Here is a 16670-nt window from a genome sequence, read left to right as displayed (position 1 = left end):
TCACTCTTAGTTATCACTTTTGCCTTATGGCAAGGTGCTCCATCATGCTGGAAAAGGCATTGTTCATTGTTTTTCAATGGTTGGGAGAAAGTGCTCTTGGACGATGTTTTTGTATCATTCTTTAATCATAGCTGTGTTCCTAGGCAAAATTGTGAGTGAGCCCACTCCCTTGGCTGAGAAGCAACCCCACACATGAATGGTGTCAGGATGCTTTACTGTTTTGGATGCCCCAAACAATTAGAAAGGGGATTCATCAGAGAAAATGACTTTACCCCAGTCTTCAGCAGTCCAATCCCTGTACCTTTTGCAGAATGTCAGTCTGTTCTTGATGTTTTATTCCTGGAGAGAAGTGGCTTCTTTACTGCCCTTTTTGACAACATGCCAGCCTCCCAAAGTCTTTGCCTCACTGTGCATGCAGATGCAATCACACCTGCTGGCTGTCATTCCTGAGCAAGCTCTGCAGTGGTGGTGCTCCAATCCCGCAGCTGAATCACCTTTAGGAGACAGTCCTGGCACTTGCTGGGCTTTCTTGGGTGGCCTGAAGCCTTCTTCACAACAACTGAACCTCTCTCCTTGAGGTTCTTGATGATCTGATAAATGGTTGATGTAGGTGCAATCTTAGTAGCAGCAATACCCTTGCCTGTGAATCCCTTTTTGTGCAAAGCAGTGATGAGTGAACATGTTTCCTTGCAGATAACCATGGTGAACAGAGGAAGAATAATGATTTCAAGCACCACCTGGGAAGAGTGTGCTGGAAACATCTCTTGGCACCTGGAGAGAAAGAACATGTTCTGCCCCAGCTACGAACCACAAAGAATGCAGCACATACAAAGTCCGTACAAACCTTAGTTTACTAATTAAGGACTACTAATGAGCTTTCTTAGTAGTTGTTCAAACACAAGTACAGTTTAAATCAGTCTTTTCTGAAAAAAGGCTGTTAATTTAACTTCATTAACAACCGACAAGAGTCCAAGAAATAATAACTCAATTCTGAGGTACAGTCTTTCAGATAACCGTAAGCTTACTGTGGTTGGCAGAATGCTCAGAAGCAATTTGCAGGAAAAATGACAAGAGAGAAGCAAGAGCCGATCAGATGTTTTCTGGAATCAATACGTGAAAGAATATGAACAAAGTTGTTTTCTGCAAATTGCCTCAATTGTCGTCATTCCTTAAATAGGCTAGGGGAGTGGCCAATTAGCCCCAAGCCTTAGACTCAAGGAGACCTCCTCCTGAGGAGCCATTCCTGCCTTTTGGCAGCTCTGCGCACCCGTGCATTGAGAAGAGGCCCATCCTCTTCTTCCTCTTCACTTATGGGAGCTTCTGGAGGTTCTGAAGGCCCTGGCTGAATCCCCAGCTCTGGCACCAACTCTTCTCCAACCTCCTCATTGTCTGACTCGGGTGCCAGCTGCACAGGCTGCTGGTGAATCACACCAGCCTCCTCGCTGTCGGAATCAGCTATCAGCTGCACAGGCCACTAGTGGGCCACAACTGAACAAGAAGCAGCTCCCGGCAGCTCACTGGTTCAGCTGATCTATGGGCTGTGATTAAGGGGCTGAGCAGCCAGGAGGTGACTGGGCAAAGGAAGGGCTGCTTTCTGTGCTGGCCCCACCCACCCCCTTCACTAGGGCTTATTTTTGGGGTAGGGCTTATATTAGGCCCACTCCAAAAAATCAGGCTAGGACTTATTTTCAGGGTAGGTCATATTTTCGGGAAAACATGGTAGGAATAGTAGCATCATGTCCAACAAGTAACAGACAAGCTGATCAGAGGGATTTTATCTACACTCCTTTAAATTTGGATTTTTAGACAAGGTACTGCTGGTAATTTGAGATTAATACATTTGGGGTAGGAGAGGTTATACAAGAGGAGTATTTATATTCTTGGAAAATCTGAAAATGGTATTTCCCTATATTTTCTGTTCATAACTGTTAAATGGCAGAAAAAGCTTTAGATTAGAAATTTGCTAAATTCCCAACAAATAGCATCAGTTATTGTACAGAAATGGACCTCTTTACTTGGGGAAGCGCTGTGTGATTCAGTTCTTCCTCCCTCTCTTATCCCCATTGCTGTAGTGTTTTTCTTTTTCTAATGTTTTTGTTAATTTTATGAAATTGAAATATAAACACCTCTGTAATTTAAAAAAAATGTTTAATGCAGAAGGGAATTATGATGACTTAAAAACAGTTTGAGACAATTTATTTCTGTTAAATTGACACCAAAACAGGGCAAGAGTGCATGTTGTGCATGAACAGATTTCCAGAAAAAAATACAGACTACAGGAATCAGAAGCACAACTCAGATGACACTGAGGACACAGATAAACATCCAACTGCTTCAATGACCCTCAAAAAGGATGCAAATGACCAATTGTCTGCAAGGGATATAAATCCTTCCATTCCCCACTATCCTGTCAGTGCTGAAGAAGCTTCTTGGGTGAGAAGTGACATGTCTTCAAAGGAAAAACAAGAAAGTCCAGTTGACTCCTGAAAAAGAATCTTTGGGATTACCAAAAACTATGAATATCAAATATTTTTTTTCCCATAAGAAGTAATGTAGTGAGTCACAAGGCAGCCAACATCAACAAGTTCTAGCATGTGCATTGAGTACCAAACAAATGATGAGTACCGGGACAAATTTTTCATGTCAAAATATGTTGAGTACCAAATCGATGAGTTTCAAAGCAGTTGAGTACCAAGATACCACTGTATTTTTGTCTATGAGAGTTCTGTGTGGAATGGTCTAAAAATCTTGGGACAGATATCTGTACAGTAAATAAGATAGGATACCATCTTTGCAACCTGCCTTCCTTTGAGGACCTGTATACTGCACGAGTCAAAAAGAGGGCTGTGAAAATATTTACAGACCCCTCACATCCTGGACATAAACTGTTTCAACTCCTACCCTCAAAACAACGCTATAGAACACTGCACACCAGACAGGGCCGGATTTAGAGTGAAAGAGGCCCTAGGCTATTCCACTTATGAGGCCCTTTCACCAGTGGTGGGATTCAATTTTTTAACAACAGTTTCTGTGGGCGTGGCTTAGTTGGGGGTGTGGCTTGGCAATCATGTGACTTGGGTGGGCGTGGCTAGCTGGTCACGTGACTGTGTAGGCGTGGGTAGCTCGTCATGTGACCGGGTGGGCGTGGCTATGTGCATAGACTTTTTTCAGAGGGCTGAAAAAAGTCATTTCTGACTGGGCCTCGCACTTTTGACCGGTCCTAACACTTATGACCATCCTCACATTTATGCCCATGCAGCTTTCTTAACAACCATGTCACTCATTTCACAACTGCTTTTCTTCACCATGGTGACAAGATAGGGCAAAAAACATAAAATGTGAGGACAGTCGTAAGTTCGAGGACTGGTCAAAAGTGCGAGGACCAGTCAGAAATAACTTTTTCAGCCCTCTGAGTAGTCCATATGCATAAAAGGATACAGCAATAGAGAGGGATGAAGGAAGGGAAGGGAAATTAGAGTAGGAGAGAGAGGGAGGAAGAGAGGAGGAGAAGGAGAAAGGAAGAGGAAGTAGGGAGGAGAAGAAGAGGGGGAGGAAGAGAAAGTAAGAAGGAAAGAAAAGAGAGGTGGTAGGTTTGAGGAGAAAGATTGTTGTACAATAAAAAAGATGAAAGGGAAGAAAGCCAACCCCAAACAAATATAAAGATATTAAGATAAAGAATGAATTGTTAAACTTTAAAGAATAAAAGAGAACAAATATGAATAAATAACAATAATTAGAAACACACATACAAACATACAATGTATTTTCTTTGAACAGAGTATTTGGCCGGTTCACAAATTTAAACAGTGTTTAGTCATTTCAATTAAATTTACAATTTCTATATTTCCTTTTTGCCATATTTATTCCTCATCTATTTTTGTAAAAAACCAATATTACCCTCATCCTCATCTCTAATCTTAATCAAATTCAATTTTTCCCTTCTATTCTATATTATACCCCTTCCCATTGTCATTTATTTTTATATCCATCCTCACATTGGTTAATTATGTACTATTAGTTGTTTAATATAAATTCAACATTTTAATATAAATCAATTAGTTATATAACTACCTTTTTTGTATATTAATCAATATGAACATGAATATTCCAATTATTTCCATGCAATCCAATTTCTTACAAATCCATTAATTATATTTACCAATAATAATAAACCAAATAATTTCCCCCATATATTTCTCCAAACCACAACTTAACCATTTCTGCTTTCAGAAATATACAATTAATAGTATCTCAATTATTACAATTCCCTAGTTAAATAGAGCTTTTTTTTCTTTTGTGTTTTAAAATCCTGAACTCTTCTCTTTTTCCCTAAATTTCCCATTGTTTGCACCTACCTTTTTTGGTGAGGAAAAAGAAAAGAATTCTGCCTGCCTAATTTTCCAACCTTGCAGCAACAGCAAAGCAGTTTCACTTTCATTTCTCAGTATAGCTAGGGGAAAAAAAATCAGCACTCTTTGGAAGGAAGCAAAACAGCGGAGACAAATCAGCTGAGAGCCGGGGGCCAATAATTAGCCTATGCTGAAGCTCCGGGGGCCAATAAAATTACAAAAAAAACACTGAACCCTTTGTTAAATTGCTGGCTCCCCCGCCCCTCGCCCACCACTATTATTGGCAATAAATAGTGGTGCGGAGGGGCGGGGCAAGCCAGCAATTTAACAAAGGGTTCGGCTGCACCACTGGCTCTAGGGTGGTCCTTTGAAGCCCCGTGGCAAGAATTTAAACCGTTTTTTTTCCTCTAGCAATAAATTGGAGGCAGCAATAAATTGGGAGTGGGCGGGGTAAGCGAACGGCCGGCGATCCAACAGAGCAGAGAGAGTGAGGGTGAGTGAAGGCGTGGAAGCTGCTTTCTCCATCCTGCTCTCTTGCGTCCGGCAGCCCACGTGGATCCCAGGCAGCGGAACTCAGGCTAGGGAAGGGGTGGGCAATTGTGGCTCTTTTACAACCTGTGGCCTTCAACTCCCAGAATTCCTGAGACAGCCAAGCTGTCTCAGGAATTCTGGAAGTTGAAGTCCACAGGTTGTAAAAGAGCCACAATTGCCTACCCCTGGCTACGGTAGGCTGGCGCCGCGCGGGTGGGAGGCGAAGGGCAGGCGAGCCAGCAATTTAACAAAGGGCTCGGCCGAACCCCCTAGAACCCCCAGAATCCCACCACTGTGTAGGCCCTTCTTGATCTTGAGGCCCTAGGCTGAAGCCTAGTTAGCCTATAGGAAAATCCGGCCCTGACACCAGAACAACTAGACACAAGAAGAGTTTTTTTCCGAATGCCATCACTCTGCTAAACAAATAATTCCCACAACACTGTCAAACTATTTATGAAATCTGCACTATTATTAATCTTCTCATCGTTCCCACCACCCATCTCCTTCCACTTATGACTGTATGATTGTAATTTTGTTGCTTGTATCCTTACAATTTATATTGGTATTGTTTCCTGATTGCTTATTTGTACCCTATGACTATCATTAAGTGTTCTACTTTATGATTCTTGATGAACGTATCTTTTCTTTTATGTACACTGAGAGCGTATGCACCAAGACAAATTCCTTGTGTGTCCAATCACACTTGGCCAATAAAAATTCTACTATTCTATTCTATTCTATTCTATTCTATTCTATTCTATTCTATTCTATTCTATTCTATTCTATTCGTACGTGGAGAAGCAATCTTGTTCTTCAAATGATGGGAATTGGGGATGGGGAATTCTATCAATTACAATTTCTATCATTTTTATAAATCTGTTAAATTGAGCTTGCTGCACTTCAAAATATTTTCTTAAAAGTTATATTAAAATTTATACACTTTTTATGCACTTTCATGAGAAGAAATTGAGAAGAGAAAAGGAAAATGGTGTGGATTGGTGAAGGTTATAGGCCATACCTGGCTTGTACTGTATATGTCTTAAACAATATGATACATAGTCCAAATTCCACCGTTCCACATTAGACTTCCTATGATACAGCCAACTTTATGCACTGTGCACTTATATAGCGGGTTTTTTTTCCTCTAAAATTGCGTATGCTTCCTCTAAACTTGTCTTCATAATAGATTTTCTAGTGAACATTACGGTCAGCTAAAAGCCTGAGCTCACCTGTGAGGTGACTTGAAGTGAGACATCACACATATTTGAATAGGGATTTGGACCTAGGTTTCCATGATCCAAGTCCCTCATCTTAACTATTACATCATTTTACAGAATAACAAAAGCTAATCACTCTGCTGTCTGATTCGCAACAGACCCTCCAAATAATTAGAATTGCAAAGTTATGTACATTTACCTATAAGGTAAATTCCACTGTGTTCATTGGAACTAATTTCTGAATAGATGTATTTTATTTACTGCCCATGTTAACACTTCATCCTTCATCAACATTTGGAGTATAGGTGGGCAATGTAATTAATTTTTTTTCATAGTCCATGAAGTTCCCCCAAATTGCATCACTGTTACAGTGAGCTCTGGCGCTTAGATCATTTGAGATGAGTACTCCAAGGTCTTTGACAAAGTGATGGTCGTCTGTTAGGTCGTATTCGCCCAAGTTGTATTTTGTGTTCTGATTTTTTTTGCCAGTGTGTAAGACAGAGCATTTGTTTGTTAAGATTTGGAGTTGCCAATTGTTTGACCATTCTGACACATAGTCAAGGTCTTTTTGTAGAGTAGCAGCATTGTCAGTGGTGTTGAATAGTTTTACATCATCAGCGAAGAGAACGCAGTAGCTTATAATATGATCACAAAGGTCATTTATATAAAGTATAAAGAGCGTGGGTCCTAAAACACTACCTTCAGGGACACCGCTATTAACAGGTGCAGGGTTAGATAAGGCATTCCCTATTTTGACTACTTGTTGCCTGTTTGATAGGAATGCAGCTATCCACTTATGCAGGAATCCGGAAATGCCATAAGATTTTAGTTTTAGAAGTAGGTTGTCGTATACCACTGAATCAAAGGCTTTACAGAAGTCTATATAAATTGCATCTATTGATTTACCCTGGTCAAGCTTTGAAGTCTATATGTTTTTGCAGTGTAATAGTTGCAGATTGCAGGACAATTTTTTTCTAAAGCCAAATTGCTTGTTAGAGAGTAGGTTGTTAATCTCTAAGTAGAGGGTAATGGATTGGTTAAGGATTGATTAATCCTTGGTTGTATAAACAGAGGCATAGACTCAAAATTACATGAAGTATTAGTACTTTATAAAACCTGTGAGATTTATAAAAAAAAGCAAACCTCATAAAAAGAAAACGGAGGCCATGAGCAAGTAAAAAGCATATTTATTGAATGGATATATATGTATCCAGCTTTTGCAAAGGGGTCCTCCCATGAAAGAAAGAGAGAACATCTGACAGCTTTGAATACATAGTTTAAATATATTTTCAAACAGTCAACAAGGCAATTAAAATGCCCCAATTTATCATTATTTTTCAGGCATTACATAACATTTTGGCTTCATCAGCACCATCTTCCTCCTCTGGAAAGTCCCCTGGGAAATATACTTCCCTTATGTCTTTAATCAAATGAAGTGGAATATGGCTTCTTCCTTTTCTTAATTTCACTTGGGTCAACCTGACCCAACTCAAATGATACAAACATCATTTTATGGCTTGTTTTTTTCAGAACAGGTGTCATACATAGTTTTCCTTGCTAAGTGTCTTACACAGCTAAAATAATTCAGGTTAACTTAGGTCATAGGAAGAGTACAATATGGAGTTTCTTAGGCTATATTCTTTACAGGAATAATTCCATTTCTCACACCTAAGTAAGACCAAATCTGGAATACTATATTCACTTTTGGTCACCATACTACAGAAAAGATGTTGAGGCTTTGGAAAAAGTACAGAGAAGAGCTATTAAGATGATTAAAGGCCTGGAGACTAAAATATATGAAGAACAGTTGCAGGATTTGGGTTTGGCTAGTCTAGAGAAAAGAAGGATGGGGGGGGCATTCCAGTATTTGAGGAGCTGCCACAAAGAAGAGGGGGTCAAATTATTCTCCAAAGCACCAGAGGGCAGGACAAGAAATATACGCCCATGCATATATGGACTCCCCAAAATCCACAAAGAGGGAACTCCATTCAGACCAATTGTCAGCAACTCTGTCACCTACAACATTGCAAAACATTTAACCACCTTATTAGCACCTTTAGTTGGCAACACCACCCATCACATCAACAATTCACAGGACTTCACCAGCAAGGTTTGGAAACTAAAACTGGACCCAGATGAAACCATGTTTCCTATAATGTGACTTCCCTCTTCACCTGCATTCCAACTACTGAAGCTGTCATGGTAGTGAAAAAATGAGTGCTACAACAATCTATTAGGGCAATATATCAGAGACAAACAGCACAAATAATAATTAATGGTGGTTTAACAGAAACTTTTAAAATTGAAAAAGGAACAAGACAGGGATGCCCTTTATCACCATTATTGTTTATTTTAACTTTGGAACTATTACTGAATAAAATATGAGGGTCAAATAAAATAAAGGGAATTAAAATGAGACATCATGATTATAGATTAAGAGCATTTGCGGATGACTTGGTTGTTACTTTAACCCAACCAGTACAATCAGTTATAGGCTTACTGGATATAATTACCCAATACGGTCAAATGTCTGGATTTAAAATAAATAAACAAAAAACAAAGATAATAGCTAAAAATATGATAGTAAAGCAAAAAGAAGAACTAGAAAGACTAACAGCATTTGAAATAGTAAAAAAGGTTAAATATTTAGGGGTATATATTACAGCCTCAAATGTAAAATTATATAAAAATAATTATGAATTGCTATGGCAAAAAATACAGAAAGAGATGGAGAATTGGGGAAAATTACAATTATCTTTGTTGGGGAGAATAGCAGCAATAAAAATGAATGTTTTACCTAGGTTTTTATTTTTGTTTCAAATGATACCAATACTTAAGAAAGATGATAATTTGAGGGAATGGCAGAAGGGTATTAATAAATTTGTTTAGGCAGGGAAAAGACCGAGAATAAAGTTAAAAATAATGCAAGATATACATGAAAGAGGAGGTCTTAAAATGCCTAATCTAAGATTATACTATGAAGCAGCTGTCCTAACAATAATTAGTGACTGGATCAATTCAACAGAAGAAAGAATATTGAATATTGAAGGATATGATTTGTTATATGGCTGGCATGCTTACTTATTATATGACAAAAAGGTGGATAAGACCTTTAAAAGCCATATACTAAGGAATGCCTTGTTACGAGTTTGGAAGAAGTATCAATATAAGTTAAATTATAAGATACCTATATGGGCAATACCCAGACATGCGATAGAGAATATAAGTGTAGAACAAAAGCAAGAGGTGATTACCTATAAAGAGCTTCTTAAAATGGAAGGGGGTATATTGCAGTTAAAATCTATAAAGGCATTAAAAGAAGAAAAAATAATTCAAACTTGGTTTCAGTATGGACAGTTGCAAACTAGATGGAAAGAAGACCAGAGAATTGGTATCATGCAGAAGGAGGAAAATTTGGTAAAACAAATTAGAGATCAAGGTCAAATGCATATTAAAAGATTATATAATATACTGATAGAAATAGACTCAGAAATGGAATTAGTTAAGGATTGCATGATAAAATGGGCACAAAACATTCAGGAACCAATAATGATGGAAACTTGGGAAAAAATACGGGTTAGAAATGTAAAATTTACGCAAGCACAAAATTTACGAGAAAATTTTTATAAAATGTTTTATAGATGGCATTTGGATCCTAAAAAGTTGGCTTGTATGTATCCGAATTTGCAATCTAAGTGTTGGAGACGTGATTGTGATGATGCTACTTATTATCACATATGGTGGACTTGTAAAAAAGTTAAAGCATTTTGGATTAAAATAAGGTGGATTATCCAAAATATTCTTAAAAAGAAGATAAAGTTTACTCCACAATTGTTTTTGTTGGGTATAATCACAGATTGTACTGTTATAGAGACTAAATTGATTTTAAATTTAATAACTGCAGCTAGACTTTTGGTGGCGCAATACTGGAAGAAGGAAGAATTGCCTACTATTGAAGAATGGACATTAAAAGTGGCAAATTTGGCAGAAATGGCGAAAATTTCAGTATATTTGAAAGATCATTCACAAGAAAGATATATATCGGAATGGAGAAGATGGATTGATTATATTCAAAACAAATATTGAACTAAAAAGTATCAAATAGCTTATGAATGAATAGAAAAGTTAAGAGTATGTATATTTAGTTAAGTAAAAGGTGAGTTAAAGTGTCGAGGTGGGGATAGGAATCTGTAGTTAGTTAGCTTAGTTTAGCATATGATTGTTAATTGTTTTACCCTGTATTTTGTTCTGGGAAGTCCGGGGGTGGGGGCGTGGGGGGGGAAGGAAGGGAGGGGGGAGGGGAAATATTTGGAATTTTTTTTTCTTTTTTGTAAAACTTTTCAATAAAAAAAAAGAGTGCTACAAGACAGCACCTTAGGTGACAGAACCAACTCAGCCCAGACCACATATGTGCCATGCTGGACCTCTGCTTGACCACTACCTATTTTAAATACAATGAAGGTTTCTACAGATAAAACACAGCTGTACCATAGATTCACCTGTGTCCCCCATTTTAGCCAATCTCTACATGGAAGAGGTAGAAACCATAGCCTTAGACTCCTTCATAGGAATTCCACCCACTCGTTGGTATAGGTATGTAGACAATCCTTGGGTCAAGTTCAAAACACAGGAACTGGAAGCATTCACCAAATATATCAACTCTGTGACCAGATACAACAAATTCACATGGGAAGATGTTAAGGAAAATAGTCTAGCCTTCCTGGACTGTGCAGTACACATTGAGAAAGAAAGAAGCCTTAACATTAAAGTTTACAGAAAGCCCACTCACACAGATCAATATTTATATTTTGATTCCCACCATCCACTGGAGCACAAAATGGGAGTCATCAGAAACCTACACCACTAAGCTGAAGGCCTGCCTACCAGCAAAGATGGGAAAGAAAAAGAACAAAAACACATCAAGGAAACCCTCAGAATATGTGGCCATCCCAAGTGGGCCTTCATCAAATCTCAAAAAAGATCCTACAGAGCTCCTCCATAACAGACAATGAAGAGAACAATAAATGAAGCAACACTGTCATTCCATACATTGCAGGAATATCAGAAAAGCTCAGGAGGATCTTCAGCCAACGTAATACACATAATATGCACACTTCAAACCCAAGAGCACTAATACAGAAGCTTGTCCACTCCAATGATAAAACACCCAGACACAAACTGAGCAATGTGGTATATGCAGCACAATGTAGTGAGACATGTGCAGATGTGTACATTGGGGAAACAAAACAACCACTTCATAAATGCATGGCACAACATAGGAGAACAAACCCATCAGTACTAGACTCAGCAGTACATATGCATTTAAAAGACAAAGGCCACTCTTTTGAAGGCAGCAAAGTCCACATTTTGGACAAAGAGCTGGTTTGAAAGAAGGGTCAAAGAGGCCATCTATGTCAAAATTGAACATCCCTCTCTCAATAGACGGGGAGAAATGCAATATCATCTATCTCCAATCTACAACATAGTTCTTTCAACAGTTCCAAGAAGGCTCCACACCCATTTACATCACACAGATGAACCTGATGACACTGATAAACCTCCAGATGACCCTAACAACTCAATAGGAAAAGATAAAAGTTCCCCTCACACATATATGCTAGTCGTTCCTGACTCTAGGGGGTGGTGCTCATCTCGGTTTTAAAGCCGAAGAGCCAGCACTGTCTGAAGATGTCTCCATGGTCATGCGGCCAGCATGATTAAATCCCAAAGGCGCACAGAATGCTGTTACCTTCCCACCAAAGGTGGTCTCTATTTTTCTACTTGCATTTTTTACGTGCTTTCGAACTGCTAGGTTGGAAGAAGCTAGGACAAGTAAAGGGAGCTCACCCCATTACATGGCACTAGGGATTCGAACCACTGAACTGCTGAACATTCGATCGACAAGCTCCGCATCTTAGCCACTGAGCCACCACGTCCCTTTTAACAACTCAATAAAAGAATGCAAATGACCAGGTGTCTGCAAGGAGTATAAATCCTTCCATTTCCCACCATCCAGTCAGAGCTGAAGAAGCTTCTTGGATGAGAAGTGAAATGTCTTCAAAGAAAAAAAACCAGAAAGTCCTGTTGCCTCTTGAAAAAACACCTTTGGGACAACCATGACCTGGATGACTGAGAAGCTCCATAGACACCTCCAAAGGAATACAGTAGTTACATTTTAAAGTGGCAATTTGAGACAACCCAATTCTTGGAAACAGCCTTGTTCAAGTCAATTTATTTCCTCAGAGATAGTCTAAAAAGGATCAAAAAAGGTTTTCTGTGCTATGACTTAGTAAGGTACTGGAGGCTATCTAAAACTGCTCTGGGCCAACAGCTTCCAAAAAATGTTGAATAAAACAGGAGAGGTAACCATTTTAGGATTGGAGATGATGTGTATTCTACAGTATATTTCAATACTTTAGTATAATTTCAAAAGACCTCTTTTCAACCAAATTCTACTCTGTGAAATGGTCATGAAATAGAAAGAACTGAGGAGTATCTGGACATTTTAAGAAGTGGCATGTGTTAAGTCGTGGGTGCAAGAATGGACAGGACATGCAGTAGAATCAACACCTTTTATTAGCTCCGTAATCACAATGGAGAAACCTAGCCACGGCAGCTCCTTTTATAGCTAGGAGCTGTCCGCTGCTTCAGCCACTGATGTTACTCTGAATTTCCCGCTCATGTCCCTGATTGGTCCATTCAAATCTGCCATTCAATACTCAACACCCCTCCGCTCTAGTTAGCATAACCAATCCCGAAGTCTCTAGGCAACGTAGTCACGTAAGTAGGCGGGTCGTCTCGATGCGTGACTTGACCTGCACAGATCAGTCGTCCTGGTGTTCTCGGAGTGCGAGGTCGAGTTCCGTGGCTCTGCTGGCTCCGCCTCTGGAACTCTCTCAAACTCGCTTGCCGGTGTGGAACTATTTTCCTGGGTGTTATTTTCTTCCTCCCCTGGACGACATGGTGGATTGTAGCTGATGTTCGGTTCTTCCTCCTGGATTCCAGGTGAGTGCCCACTGCCTCTATTCGGGTTTGAGTCCTTTCCTGTGCTGTCTTGTGTGTGTGCCTGTGGTAGGGTTTGGTTTCTTTCTATGCCTTTTTCTGGTAGGCCAAGTTCGTTCCTTGTCACTCTGCCTCTGATCTGGTCGATGTGTCATTTCCACTGTCAGCCATCCTCGGTCAGCAGTCTGTATGACAGTGGTCCTGTGACTTGGGTTATTTCTCCCGGTATCCATAGGGGGTTGCCGCTGAAGTTCTTTGCGTAGACTTTGTCCCCCACCTGGAATTGCTGGACTCTGCTTGTGGAATCCATTGGCTTTTCTGTGCTGTACTGTGGGTGCAGCCTGTCTAATGGGGATCGCAACTTCCGTCCCATTAATACTTCAGCTGGGCTTCGGTGTGTGGACGTGCTCGGTGTGATGTGCTTGTCTATTTTGGGCTGCATGTCCCCGGGGCCCAGCCTTGCTAAGATCTCCTTGGTCATTCTCACCATTCTTTCAACAAGCCCGTTCGTGGATGGCTTTCCTGGCACTGACAATGCGTGCCAGATTCCTTGGTTAGCCAGAAACATCTCGAACGCGTTAGCCGTAAACTGGGGCCCATTGTCGGATACTAGCAAGTCGGGCAACCCGTGTGTTGCAAACAACCTCCTTAAGACTTGGATAACGGCGTCCATGGTTGTTGATGGCATTAGGGACACTTCCAGCCATTTGGAGAATGTGTCCACTATGATTAGGAACATGTTGCCCTGGCATGGCCCCACAAAGTCTATATGTATTCTCAACCAGGGTGTTCCTGGGTTCTCCCAATCATGTGTGGGTGCCGTGTGGGGTGCCGGTCGAGATTCTTGGCAAGGCATGCATGTTGCTACCCACGCCTCTATCTCCTTATCCATTCTGGGCCACCAGACATAGCTCCTAGCCCGTGCCTTCATTCTCACTATTCCCAGGTGCCCCTCATGTAACAAGTTTAAAATGTCCTGTCTTAGTACTTCAGGAATTATGACTCTGTCTCCCACAATATGCACCTTCTTAGTCCCGATAGCTCAGTTTGTCTTGATTTGAATGGCTGGAATTCCGTGTTCACATTCGCATCCGGCCATCCCTTCCAGATCCAATTCAAAACACGCGCCAGGGTTTTGTCTTTCACTGTGGCTCTCGCGATGTCTGCAGCGGAGATTTGAGCACTTTCCATCGTTTTGATTAGCAGTGTGGTTGATGCTGCAGCTGGGTCTTCCCCTGTTTCCAGGAGTGGGCATCTGCTGAGCGTGTCAGCGTGGTCGATTGTCTTGCCAGGTTTGTATTTCAGCTGGTAATCGTAGGCTGTTAAAAACTCTATCCAGTGAATCATTCTTGGTGATAATATCGGAGGTGTGGGTTTGTCTCCGGCGATGATTCCAAGTAGTGGTTTATGGTCGGTGATGATTTTGAATCTCCAGCCATACAAGTACTCGTGGAGTCTCTTTATTTCGGCTACTGCAGCCAATGCCTCCTTATCTAGTTGGCTGTAGTTTCTTTCTGGCTTTGACAACGTTCTGGAATAAAATGTGATGGGGGCTTCTCTTCCGTTTGGCATGCAATGGCTCAGTACAGCTCCAATGCTGAAAGGTGATGTGTCGCAAGTCAACCTTATTGGCAATGTTCCGCTGTATTGAACTAATACTCTGTCCGATGTTAGTAAATTTTTTATTTCCTCTAATGCCGCTCGTTCCTTCTTCCCCCACTTCCATTCCGTTGTTTTATCCAGTAGCTGGTGGAGTGGTTCAGCAGTTGTAGCTTTCTGCAGTAGGAAAATATTATAAAAGTTCAGTAATCCTAAGAAAGCTTGCAGCTTCGTTTTATTTTTCGGGGTAGGTGCTTCTTTAATCGCCCTCAGTTTTCCCAGAGTGGGTCGTATTCCTGATTTGTCAATCAAATAGCCCAGGAATTCTACTTGCCTTTCTGTCAAGTTGCATTTGTTCTTTTTTACTTTAAGCCCCACCTCTTGGAATCTAGATAGCACTTCCCTTAGGCGCTGCTGTAGTTGGTCTAAATTCCTTGCTGAGATGAGCACGTCGTCAAAGTATGGAACAACTCCCTCAATCCCTTGTAATAGATGTTCCATCAGGCTTTGGAACAGTCCCGGGGCTATGCTAACTCCAAATTGTAACCGCTTGCACTTGAAAGCAGCCCTGTGTGTTATGATTGTCTGGGCCTCAGCTGTGGCATCGTCATCTAGAAGCTGCTGGTATGCTTGTGCCAGGTCCAGTTTTGCAAATATTTTCCCTCAGCCCAGGGAGTGGAGCAGATGTTGCACCACTGGCACTGGGTACGCGCTCTGTTGTAGTGCCTTGTTTAATGTACTTTTGTAGTCACCACAGATGCGTACTGACCCATCTGGCTTAACGGGAGTGATGATAGGTGTCTCCCACTTTGCATGGTCGGTCGGCTCTAAAACTCCCTGGGCAACTAGCTTGTCTAGCTGTTCATCTATTTTGGGCCTTAGAGCAAATGGGACCCTTCTGAGCTTAATCCAGACAGGGGCAATTTGGGGGTCTAGATTAAATGATATTGGGGACCCCGTATACTTGCCCAATTCACCGTTGAACACCTCCGTGAATTCTGCCATCAGTTGTTCTTCCCAGCCGCAGTCGTCGATGTGGTCGATGCCCATTATAGCCGGTCCTAATGGCTCGAACCATTCCAGACCTAATAGGTTAGGTCTATCTCAGTCCACGATGGTGTGCCTGGTGTGCTTTGCCTTGAAGGTTTTGTAGGCAACGTTGAACCTTCCTGTGCCAACTACTGGGATTTGATTCCCTTGGTAGTCTATGAGAGTCAGCCTTTGGTGTTTGAGTGCGCTGGGCATGATGCCTGGAACCAGTCATTGTATCATTGCCCAGGAGACCATGGATAGGCAGGACCCCGAATCGACCTCCAACTTGCAGGGTCTCCCCTCGATGAGTACGGTTGCTGCCATCTTGTTGGACTTTCCCGCACTTGCATGACCCACTATTAATGTTTGGTGGGTCTCGCCTCGCTCCTATCCGGAATCCTCACCTCTGCGACCTCTTCCAAACAGTTGCTTTTTTCTGCTTGTCTTGAACGATCGGTTAGGGGGCGGTGAGTTTGGCGGTGGTTCAGTCGGCTCCTTTGGGATGCTGGTTGAGATGCTCTGCAGGCTCTCGCTATATGTCCTTTTCGGTCGCATCGTTGGCATATAGCATCGCGGAACCTGCACTCTGTCCTGGGGTGATTTCCTTCGCAACCTGAGCACTGGAATTCTAGCTTCCTTTTTCCTCGCGGCTTGCCCCTCCGGTCTGTTTGTAGGTGATGGACCTCATCTTCCTCTTCTTCCTCTGATTCTGTTTCCACGTCCTCATAGTGTATCACGGATTCCTCTTTTCCTTGTGGCCACTTGTTCACCTTTTTCATGGCTGCCACGGATTTCTGGGATGTCTCTGATGCTGTGGCTTCTTCCTATGCCTCCTTGAATGTTATTTGAGGCTTGGCCAGTAGCCTGCTTTGCAACGTGAGCTCTTTTAATCCCAACACAGCCGGTCCCTCATAGCCTCTTCTAGGTTTAAGAAGTCGCA

Source organism: Pantherophis guttatus, chromosome 7 (assembly GCF_059756535.1).
Source record: "Pantherophis guttatus breed Tessera chromosome 7, ASM5975653v1, whole genome shotgun sequence".
NCBI lineage: Eukaryota > Metazoa > Chordata > Lepidosauria > Squamata > Colubridae > Pantherophis > Pantherophis guttatus.
This window is presented reverse-complemented; position numbering follows the sequence as displayed.